This window comes from Camellia sinensis, chromosome 3 (genome assembly GCF_055761805.1).
Source record: "Camellia sinensis isolate YWXY chromosome 3, ASM5576180v1, whole genome shotgun sequence".
Lineage (NCBI taxonomy): Eukaryota > Viridiplantae > Streptophyta > Magnoliopsida > Ericales > Theaceae > Camellia > Camellia sinensis.
Genome location: NC_138963.1, coordinates 54,984,299 through 54,996,883, shown reverse-complemented (window position 1 = coordinate 54,996,883; position 12,585 = coordinate 54,984,299).

Genomic DNA, 12,585 nt, shown 5'->3' with positions numbered 1-12,585 from the left:
TGTTGTTTGACCCGTGGAACCCATCACGGGTCTCGTTTTAATAATATGAACCGTTCAATGTGTAGAACTCGTCGAGTACTATATATCTGTAAAAGATCATGTTGAACGGATATCACTAACTACATGATCAAATCAGTTTTATATAAAAAATTGATGGTGTTATAGTTAACAGTTGACAAAAAAACTAACACGATCAGATAGCTATCGGATCAATATGATTTTTTACAAGCATGTAGTATTCGACAATTTTTACACATTGAACGGTTCCAATTAGCAAAACGGGACTCGTGGTAGGCCCCCACAGGCCAAATAACACCGTCCAATAAAAGCCCGAAAATGAGGCAATCATTTCCCCATCTCCTAACTAGCCCATTGCACTACCCAAACTGTACGGGCTATTTCACTAGCTTCTCCTATATACTTATTTATACAATTTTTTAATATATATTTTTTCTGTAAAAAGTTAAAAAGTTAACACAAATATCTATCTTTTTTTTTCTCAATTGTTTAATCTAAAAAAATAAAAAATATTTATTTATTTAGGGCATCCTCAACAACCCCTTAATATGATTATATCAAAGTGTGATATTTTTATTTCAAATATAAAAGGACAAATTACAAACACCCCTCGAGATTTGGTGAAAATACAGATTCTCCTTGAGGTTTGAGAAATTACAAATTGTCCCCTAAAGGTCAAATTTACATAACAAATTAGGGGGAAATCTGTATAAAAATAAAAATCTCAGGGGATAATTTGTTATGGAAATATAAATCTCAAAAGACAATTTGTAATTTCTCAAATTTTAAATGAAAATCTATATTTTTACCAAATCTTAAAGGGAGTGTAATTTACTATTATTATTTTATTTTATATATGACATGATAAGTTGAGAAGACAGAAGTCGTCGATGACAAGACTCAAGTTCTTGACCTGACTGTGACGTGCACGATTTTGCTCAATTGGGCTAATCTTAAGTTATGACTAAATTTTTGAAGAGAGATTGGACACTCCAATTGGCCTTGAGAGATCCAGCATAGGTCTCTTCGATGATTTGAGAGATTTTTTATATTTCGTAAGTTTTTATAGTAGTACATTATTTATATAAAAAAATTAAATTAAATTGATTTGATAATTATAATTATATATATATATATATATTCAAAAAAATAGACAGTAAGAATAATTTTATAAATAAATTGTCCATTTTTTTTTTGTGAAGATATGTGTAAAAAAATAATATAATTATAATTATTTGATCATTTTTTTTATTTTTTTTTTTGGGTGAACAAGCTATCGATAGGCTCCGTTTGTTTTCAGATGTAGAATAGATAAGATTCGTTGTGAGAGGATTAATAGTGAGGGGATTATTAGTGAGGGGCTTGATAGTGAGCAGATTAAGTAAAATTGTATTTATTTTTATGATAGTTGTTAGTGTAGGAATTGTTAAATTATTTTTATATAAAAAATTAAACATTAATATTTAAAAAAACTTTCCCAATATATAAAAAATAAAAAAATTTATAATCTCCTCACTATTTTTCTAATACCATCTCTACCTCCTCCATCTCAATCCCCCTTCCAATCTCCATTTATATCACCTCTTACATCCTAATCTCCTCCCCAACTCCTAAAATAAACACAACACTAAATAAATCTACTTTTATCTTAATTCTCTCCCATCTATTTAACTCAAAAACAAATGGGTTCATAGGACCAAAAAAATATATATATAAATATATATGATCATTAAAGTTGGAATGTAATGGGCATCACAAACCCAACCAAACTGTCAAATCTGCAAATATAAACAAGCGGCAATTTGCATTCAAATTTTTATACAAATTTTGTCTATCAACTAATATGTTATAATTGTATTCGTGCAATGAACCAACAATAACTAGATAATAATAAATAAATTTGAATTTTATTTGTCATAATTTAAAAAAGTCAAAAAGTTAAAAAGTCACTATCCTATTTAAGTCACATCATCTTATTTAAGCTACGTCATTTCTCTATCACATCACTTCAAACACAACTCATATTTCATAAAAAGTCAAAAAATATACTTATTTGGATCATCCCAAACAACCCCTTAGTAATTCTAACATTATTCTTATGTATAAAATCTCCTCTTATAAAAACAGATATTTATATTTTATTTTTTGAATTGTCATTGATTGAAAATTTTGTTTCCTCCTTATTTTAATTCTTGTATTATTTTTTTGAATTGTGATTGATTGAAAAATTGTGTTTCCTGCTTATTTTAATTCCGAGGTTCACGTGATATTTGGATTTATTTTTTTACACAATAATAAGAAAACGAATATGGCAAGGAAGTGCCAGCTAACTTATTTTTGTTTGTTTTAATTTTTATTTTCTAGTGAAGTATTAGAGATGTCGGCTAGAATCTTCTCCCTTCGCCTTGGATTGGCTATCGCGGCAGGAGATAGTTACCCCTTGTCGCCTAGACCATCAATTTTTATAACAAAATAAATTAATTAAAGTGACAAAGAAGTGAGATTTGGAATAATTAATTCCAATCCTACTTTTGATCTAGTTCTATTTACAATAATTCAAGAAAATTAGTTGTTCATTTCATTTAGTAGATTTGGTCCACCTTGTGAGTAGTCAAATAAATAAATAAAAGTTAAAGAGAGTCTCTATTTAAGTTACAAAACTAACTCATTATTACTTTTTCTAAAATCTAAAAATTTTCATTTTATTTGCTACACCTCCCATCTTGGACCACCACGGCACCACTAACCCTCTCCACCACTGCAACCCTCCACTACTGCTGTGATCTCTAACCGTCTCCTTCCCAACCAATTGTCACCCCATTCTCAACCCTCTTCCACTATTACGACTCATTTCCTAATTCTTTTCTACTATCACAACCTTAACATTCACTTCACATTCAAGATATTTTTAAGGGACAGAGAAAAAAGAATCTAAGATTTTTATAGAAGAATAAGAAAAATTGTATTAGTTTCAATAAAAAAAGTATGTTAAATTTAGTGAAAAGTATTTTATGTTTTTAATTTTTTTTTGTTTCTAATTTTTGTTTTATGCCCCAAATACACTTGTTAGGAAGACTTTTTCCAGCTGGTTCAGTCTTTTTCCCCTTCTAATAAATCCACCTTCTTTTTCTTCTTCTTCTTTTTTTTAATAAAAAAAATATTTAAAATGAATATAAATAAATTGTGTGAGTTGCAGTTTCTCATTTGTCAAGAGTACCATATGAGTAATGTCGCATAGTATTTCAATGCATAACAGAAGACGTGCATGTCTAAATGATGGTCCTTTGCTATTTCAACTTCATTAATAATATCATTATCTAGTTTTGGATCTTATAGTTTCTTCATTTTGCTTGTAGAAGTTGATAATGGACTACACATGGCTTAGAAATGGATCAATCAAACACACTCATATGCCTTTTGCCACATTTCTTTGGGGAAAACAAGCCTCTTAATTTTGATTAAGGATAAGTTTAATCCTAAAAGAACCATATGAATCAATAGCTGATGGATCACTTAGGGCTGTTTTGAAAAATGATTAAAAATTAACTTTTTAATCTTTTTTTAATTTTTTGACCTTTTTTTGTGAGAGATGAAGTCTGTTAAAAGTCGAAAAGTAACTTTTAATTCACTTATCAAAATAGGCCTTAATTTTTATTAATGAAAAAGTGATATCGTGCTCTTCGAGAAATGATGGCAAAGGCCCCAACCTCGAGTTTATGGGCCAGGGACTTTGGATGTTTGTTTTTTTTTTTTTTTTTATTTTTAGTGATTTTTTTTTAAAATTTTAAGTTTTTAGATTTTGCTCGAAGAAATTAATAGGAAAGTTATTTTTTTTAAAAAAATTCAAACAATTCAAAAAAGACAAAAATAAACTAAAAATAGTTAAATTTTGAAATTTTTAATTCTTTTTGGACTATTTTAATTTTTTTTTACTTTCACCTACATAAGACAAATAAAAAAAAAAATTGAAATGATTTTTTAAGACAATCATTGGAAAAAAAATGTGGCTTATTTTGAACTTCCCAAACAGCCACCCTCTTGTTTTTGGAGATAGAGGTGCAATAAAAAGTCTTCCAAATACTAAATTTTAAAATGATTTTAAATTAAATTTATTTATTTAACTTATCAATCTCAAACAAATTTTTAAATATGGGTAGAGCTCAAATAATTTTATGCACGGTCACATTCTAGTTCTAAAATAAACACTTGTAATAGGTAAAGCCTACTGCTGCCCCAGTTAGAATGAAATTATGAAGACAAATGAATGTATATTTTGATTGAAAATAAAGAGTCCATAAAAAATCACATTATTTTGTTTGAAAAACTGATTTTTTGGCAAAAAAATAAAATAAGCCACTAAAAATTTCAAAAAATCACGAATAAAAGCAAGTCATACCCATCGGTTATTCATAATTTTTTGTGTAACAAAAAAAAGTTAGGGAAGTGATTCATCCCCCGAAAGGGGACCCCTGAATCCCCCGAAAATGCCATTTAAGGTAAAAAAAAAAAAAAAAAAGGAAAAAAAGAAAAGAAAAAGAAAACAGTTTCCAGAAAAGGAAATTAGGGGGATTAGGGGGAGGGATTTTAGGGCTCTAAATCATTTTCCAAAAAGTTATGCCTAAACATATTAACATTTTTTCATTTTATAATAATAATAAATAAAATAAAATAAAAACCTAAATCCCAAACCAGACCTTACCTTAGCTGAAGTTGACAGAAGTGCAAGTCAACAACACATGGTGCCAGCACACCTGACAATAAGTGAAAGCCCACTCAACATGCATAACCCCAAAAATAAAATCATATATATAAGTTGTCTTTTTCTTTTATTATGTGACATATTTTAAAATTTTATTTTTAAGAAAAAAAAGTCATATTGGCATTTTTTTATTTATATATAAAATTTTATATAAATTTAATTTCAATTATAATTTTATATGGACTTTATTTGAAAAATATTTATTTTTCATCATATATTTAGTTTTGTCATTGTCAGATTTTTTTTTATATAATTGATATTTTAATTTAATTATTATGATATTTAAAAAAATTATCTCGATATAAATAAATAAATAAATAAGACAGAATGTACTTAATTATGTACATCGCATTGATCAAATTAATTTTCTTCTATATTTTATATTTTTTTTATCTATCTTATTGATATCTCAATATTAATTTATATTTAATTTTTTATTTAACATGAAATTATTTATTACAATATATTTATATTTAGTTTAAATTTTATATACCTATATACAATATGCATGAATAATTCAAAAAGAATAAATCAAATCAAACCAAACCAAGTCTTAAGCCCCATCAAATTGGGTCAATTACATGAATCGTTTTTTTCTACTCGATTCTATCAGCTATCATTTGGTTAGTTAAATTAAGAAGATTGATATATCTATTTATTACTCTAGTCCACGTCAATCTAGATATGTCTCTTCCATTAACACTTCCATCTACCGTTATTGTATTGCATCTCTTCACTACTGTCTTTGTTGGTTTTTGTTGTATATAAAGTAAACCATCTTAATATATTCTCTCTCAGCTTATCTTTTATCAGTACTACTCCTTCTCATTATAATATACTCATTTATAATTCTGTCTTTTCTAATCTTGCCACATATCCACCTTAACATCTTTATCTCAGTAACATTGATTTTATCTACATGTTATTTCTTAATTACCCAATATTTTGTTCTATATAACATCGCTGGTCTAACAACCGTTTTATAAAAATTTTCTTTTAATCTAATGTGTATTCGTTTATCGTACAATACCTCAAATGTACTCCTCCATTTAATTTTCCCCGCCTTAATTCTATGGATTACATGTTCAATACTCTACATAATTAATTTAAGTATTCTCTTCTCAATCCAATCACAACATATTTGTATTTAATCGTTTAAATAAATTTTGCGTAGCTCTATTTTTACATATTTTTATTTTCTAAATACATATAAAAATAAAAATCAAATTAAATAATTAGAATCACTTTTAATTTTATATTACTAATTTTCTTTCAAATTTAACTATCATTTTTAATATCAAAATGAATATTTATTTTACTATCTTATGATTTAATAGATATCATATAAAATCATTATATGATAATTATACTTTTATAGCACAATAGAACTAAAATTATCATTATTCACCCACACACAAAAAAAAAAAAAGAACTAAAATTATCAAAATAAACAAATAATTTAACTAAATTTATTATATATAAATATTTTAGTAGCACTTTTATAGAACGCTAACCAAGTCATAATTTGTATATTATACAAATGTTTTTTTTCAGGAAAAAATATTTTGATACAAGTGAAATTCATAATTTTTGATAAATTTGATTAACACAATTGATGATTTGATTTTAGGTTGAGAATACACATTTTTTTTTATAACTTTGGAAAAAATATTTTTGTAAGCCTTTTACATAAAATCACACAATGACAAAAAATTTTGATCAGCCATTAGCAAATCTGTTTGTATTTGGCTTTCAATTATTAAAATTTTTTATATACAAAGTATTAAAACTCAAAATTAATTTTAAAAATAAATTTCCGTATATCACACAGGTCACTTACTAATATTAAATATATTTTAATTATTTATTGTATAAATGGAGAAAGCCAAAAATGGATGGGGAAAGGTGCATGAAACTATCGAATGCACCTTCTTTTTAACATTATATTATCTTTTAATTAAATCAAAGTCAATTTTAAGGATTCAAAGCATAAATAATATTGATAGGTCTATGAATCAAATAATGATCTCTCTTTCTTATGGAGGTGTTTGAAGATTGGAGGAGGTGTTTGAAGATTCGAGGCAATTGTAATGCTCCCCAAGAAGATAGTTTTGGGTCAAATTGTCATGCAATAAACAAATTTTAATTTTAAAACATAATTCTTTTTTTTTTTATAAAAATTATGAATTTTTATATCACCACTCATAATTTTGTTAATGAAAACACAAGTTCATTAGGCTGTGTTATTGGACATTTTTTGGGTTCCCCACTTCTCTCCCCCCCCCCCCGGCCTCTCTCTAAAAAATAAATAAATAAATATAAAAAAAATAATAAGTAGACTTGCACTCAATAAATATGATTGTTAGTCAACTGTACTATATAATTATGCATAAGATTTCAATTTCATACATAAATTATTCCATTTTAATTTGTAAACATCATTTTATCTCTAAGAAATTTAAAATCTAGACATGTCTTAATTTTTTTGACATGAGAATTAGATAAACACTTACACATATATCCAACAAGACACATTTATTCAAATTCAGGTAAGATAGATCTAAACTATGTGCAACATCAGTAATATATAAGTTGTGTACGATTAAAAGTGGAAAGATGTATTGTTAACTTTACAAAAAAAATTTATGAAAATATATTTAGAAGACATGGTTTTTTTTTTTTTGGGTGAATAGAAACTATTGAAAAAGTACAAAATTCACACTGATAATAATAATAATAATAATAATAATAATAATAATAATAATAATAATAATAATGTATAGGATGGAGTGTGAATAACATTTCCATCCAAAACCAAAATGTTATGAGTTGTTACCTAAAGGGATTGGCTTCCTTTAGTCCGTGATCGGACTGGAAGGTGCTGTTGGGCTTATGGGAGCTCACCGTAGGTTCCGTTTTGATAATTTGAACCGTACAATGTGTATAACTCGTCCAGTACTATATGCTTGTAAAAAATTACGTTCATCGGATATGGATAGCTATTTTATCGGTTCAGATTTTTGTTAATCGTTTATTTTTTCACTGTCCATTTGTTTTATACAAAATTGATTTGATCACATAACAATTAATATCTGATTAACGTGATTTTTAACAGATGTATAGTATTCGACAAGTTCTATACATTGAACTGTTCAGATTATCAAAATGAAACCCATGATGGGCCTCCACGGACCTAATAACACCCTCTAATCCGATCACAGGTCGGAGGGAAGCCAAATCCCTTGCCTAAAATGAATGGTGGGGAGTAGAAGGGTCAAGTTTGGTGGGGGAAGAGGGAGAAAATGGATTAGAAAGTTTCCCAACATTACCACATCTTGTGTAAAAAATTAGAAAGTTTCCCAACATTACCACATCTTGTGTTAAAAAAAAAAGTTGCACAACTAAAATAATAGTACACTAAGTTTGTTTTATATATTATTAGGGAAGGTTGAGGAGTAGTTAAAAGAGACAAGGGAAATAATAAAGGGTTAGGTGGGTCAAACAAATAGATTGTGGAGGAGGTGGCTTTGGGAGGGTTCTCCACTTTGCCAATATTGAATGATGATAACTTTTGAATTCTCAAATGGGGAAATTATTATGGAAGTGGAAATTTGATCTTTTCACATGGTTTTTTTTAATTATTATCTCAACCTAGGTTATCTTGCAACACCATTTTTGTTTTTAAATCATATCAACACTCATCATATTGGATGTTGTCTCCTTCTGGCTTTATGATATTGGTGTGGGGGGTTTTTATTTTTTTAGTTTTGAATGTAATCATGTACCTAAAAATCCATTAAACTATGTTTCATTGGGTAAATAAATAGCAATGCCATGCACTAGAAAAAGTGTACAAAAATAAAATATGTGAATGAGATTTATTCATTCTATATGTGGTTCTAAAACATACTAACTTTAAATTTATACTATGTAGTTTTTTAAATAATATTTTTGTATATATAGTTTTTTATATATTTAAATATGATTTGCATGAATTAATTTAATTTAACTGTTGAATGAATGAGAAAAAAAAAAAGAAAAGAAAAAAGATTCATATAAGCGACGTCTTGATCGGAATACAAATTTGGTTTAATTTGATTTAACTTTTCGAAAAAAATAAAGAAAAGAAAAGTCAAAAAAATTTCAACCAAGTGCATTTATCCTCAAATCTTCTTTTCGCAAATTGGCAAAGATTAATTATAAATATAAAAAAAATTATATTATGTTAAATTAGATAATTATAATTTAACATACATTGTTAGAAGTCTAATAATCATCAAAGAGTTCATGAGAGAAAAAAATAAATAGCTCAATAATTAATATAACAAAGTCAACAAATCATAATGAGAGAGAAATAGACAATTTTTTATTTTGGCAAAGAATGATCTCTTGACTTCTTAAATAAAAATGTACAAAAGTTACAACCTGAATTAACCAGTTAGTTTAAATCCTAACCGTTCATTAGGATGATAAATTAAGATGATAACATTTAAAGATGAAAGCCATCTTTGATAGGGCTCAGTAAGGAATTCGTAAAATCCGTAATTCGATCAAGTCCAGTCTAATTCTGTAGGTTTGGATTGATTTTTTGAATCCGTGGTTCGGTTCCGGATTGAAAAATTAAAAATTCGTGGTTCACAGATTGGTTCTGGATTGAACCCCACAGTTCCGGATTGGAACCGATCCAGACCGTATATAAATAGTCTATATTTTTATTATACACCCTCCTACATAGTATCTTCTCTTATTTCATATAAAACTTAAATCAAAACCTAAACTTGCATTGTATCTTCTTTTATTACTTTTGTTAGCTAGTTTTTAATGTTAATTTGTAATGGTCTAAATACTTATGGTGGAAGTAGTTTTCTTATGGTTGTTTAAATTCTAGAACAGTTTGTCGTTATTATGAAAAAACATGTTGCTATTGTGAAACTAATATGATACTATATTTTTATTTTTATGAAATTAAAGTGTTATATATATATATATATTGTTATTTAATTACATAAATTCATGATCCTAAACCGATCAAATCCGTATTTAAATGAATTGATTCGGACTGGTTCCACGATTAAAACGGATTTGATTGGTTTTAATTTTTCATGATTCGTAAATAACAGATTGATCCTGATTTTACTCCAATCCGATCCGATCCAATCCGAACCATGCTCACCCCTAACCTTTGAAGTTAGGTTTCTATGGCGATATCAAAATTCAAAGTCCTTTCCTTATATTTACAAGTGTTGACAAAATTAGATGGTTGATTAGTGGTTGTTTGATTTATTTTTTCAAAATAACTTTTTTAGTTTTTTGGTTTTTTAGAAATTAGAAAATTAATTTGTTTGAAAAGTAATGAAAAATTTATTTTTAAAATGTGATATCTGACTTTTTAATTAATAGTAAACCAGCTTAATATTTTTTTGACTTTAAAATTAATATTTTTGAAAGTTGCCCAACGCTTCTTAATGGAAAATATTATAAATCCTAAATAAATTACTAAATTTTGTACCAAACTTTTTATATGAATGTGAGATTTAGATTTCACGCCCATGAATGTGGGATCCACGGGATCTCACACCCATGAGACCTTTGTAAAAATTTTAATAATATATTTAGAATCTCTAACATAACTCCTCATTAATTACCTTTTTAATGAGTGTTAGGGTTGATTTGGGGTGTCCTAAAAAAATATATTTTTTATCTTTTTATAAAAAAATATACAAAAAAATAAAAAAATAATGTGATAAAAAAAAGATAAAAAAAAATAAAAAGATAAATTATATAGTGTTCCCCAAACCAACCTTAGATTGACAAAAAAGAAATAAAAGTAAAATCACATTAAGACAGCAATTAATACTCAATCCCATTCAAAATGGCTGACTTTAGCAGGGAGAGAAAAATCAGGTACTCTTACAACAATTTTGTGGGCCCGCAAAATTCCATGATTCAAGGGTCCTGATTTATCCATAAAACAGTCGAAATAAGCATTAAAAAGTCAACAAAAAGGCATCCATGTACTGGCAGTGATGTTACCTGAAACACTAAAAACAAAAAAAATCAACTTGCTTGGTTTTATTTTTCTAAAAATACATTTAAGAAAATTTTATTTTTTTATTTTTCATATTTTTTTATTTTTATTAAATTTTTTAAATATTTTCAATAAATTTTTATTTTTTAGACACACTTAACATAAATATACCTAAAAAGTAAAAAAATTATAAAATTTTTTTTAAAAAAATTCACTAAATACCAAAATTATAAAAAAAAATACAAGAATTCATATGTATTTATTAGTTTTTTAAAATATTTTTTCACAAATTTTTTAATTTTTAGATACATCTAAGTAAGGTGTATTTAAAAAAGTAAAAAAAATGTTTAAAATTTAAAAAATATTCACTAAAAATAAAAAATACGAAAGTCAAAAAACTCAGTTTTCAAAAAACTTAATCCAGAAAACTCAAACCAAACACACTGAATAATATTATATGAACTAATTAGTGTATCAATTGATAATGTGGCATAATTTAAAATTTTTTTAATATTTATAATTTGTAATTTGTATAATGAATGGAGTCAATAATAATGTTATAACTAATATTAGTATATTAGTTAGTATATTAATTAATGCATATATCACCATCGCTAAAAAAATTAAAACTAATTTTTAAATGTTGAATCTAATTAAAGTTACTAAAAAACGTGAGTGTTTTGAAAAGTTGATAAAAAATTAATTTTTTAATTTTTTTGATAATTTTTTTGACTAAAAAAATTAAAAACTCAAAAAATTGACTTTTTTAGCGTTTGCTAAAAGAGCCCATCGATGGGTTTCGACTCATTCCATCTCTACCCTTTAATATATTAAAGGGAAAATTACTGTCTATTAGGATAGATGAAAAATTTATAGAAATATGAAGAGTATAAGTGAGACTTACATCTCTATAAATTTTCACTTACACTTCACCGTAGAATCACCCGTACCTTCCATATGTTTATAATTCTTTTTCTATTCTCTACCGGATAGTAATTCCTCCTATATTAAAAAAAAGTAAATGCTATACTTAGAAAAAAAAAAAATATGAGCACTTGTTATTTTGTTTTTGTTTTTGTTTTTTGAAATAAATATGAGCACTTGCTGGATACAAGAAAATATATATATTTAACCAAATAACTAAATAAAAAGAAGACAAAGTATTTTTTAATTAATTTTAAATCTAATTAAAGTTGCTAACAAACGTAAATGGGTTTTGACTCATTCCATCTCTACCCTTCAATATATTAAAGGGGGAATTACTTTCTATTAGGATAAATGAAAAATTTATAGAAATATGGAGGGTATAAGTGAGACTTACATCTCTATAAATTTTCACTTGCACTTCACTATAAAATCACCCGCACCTTTCATATGTTTGTAATTCTTTTTCTATTCTCTGCTGGATAGTAATTCCTCATATATTAAAAAGAAGTAAATGCTATACTTAGAAAAAAAAGTATGAGCACTTGTTTTTTTTTTTTTTTTAATAAATAAATATGAGCACTTGTTGGATACAAGAATATATATATATATATATATAACTAAATAAAAAGAAGACAAAGTATTTTTTTATTAATTTTAAAATATAATTTATTTATTTCAATATCATTTTTTATTTTTTTAGGAGAATTTATTAGAAAACCCTTTTTCAAGTAGTTGTATTTCAATTTGTCCATAAGTTATTCTTGTATTCTAATAAATCTTATTATTTTAGAAATTTGATCTATCAAATCTTAATTTTTATATTTAAGATATTTTATGTACAATTTTATTAGAG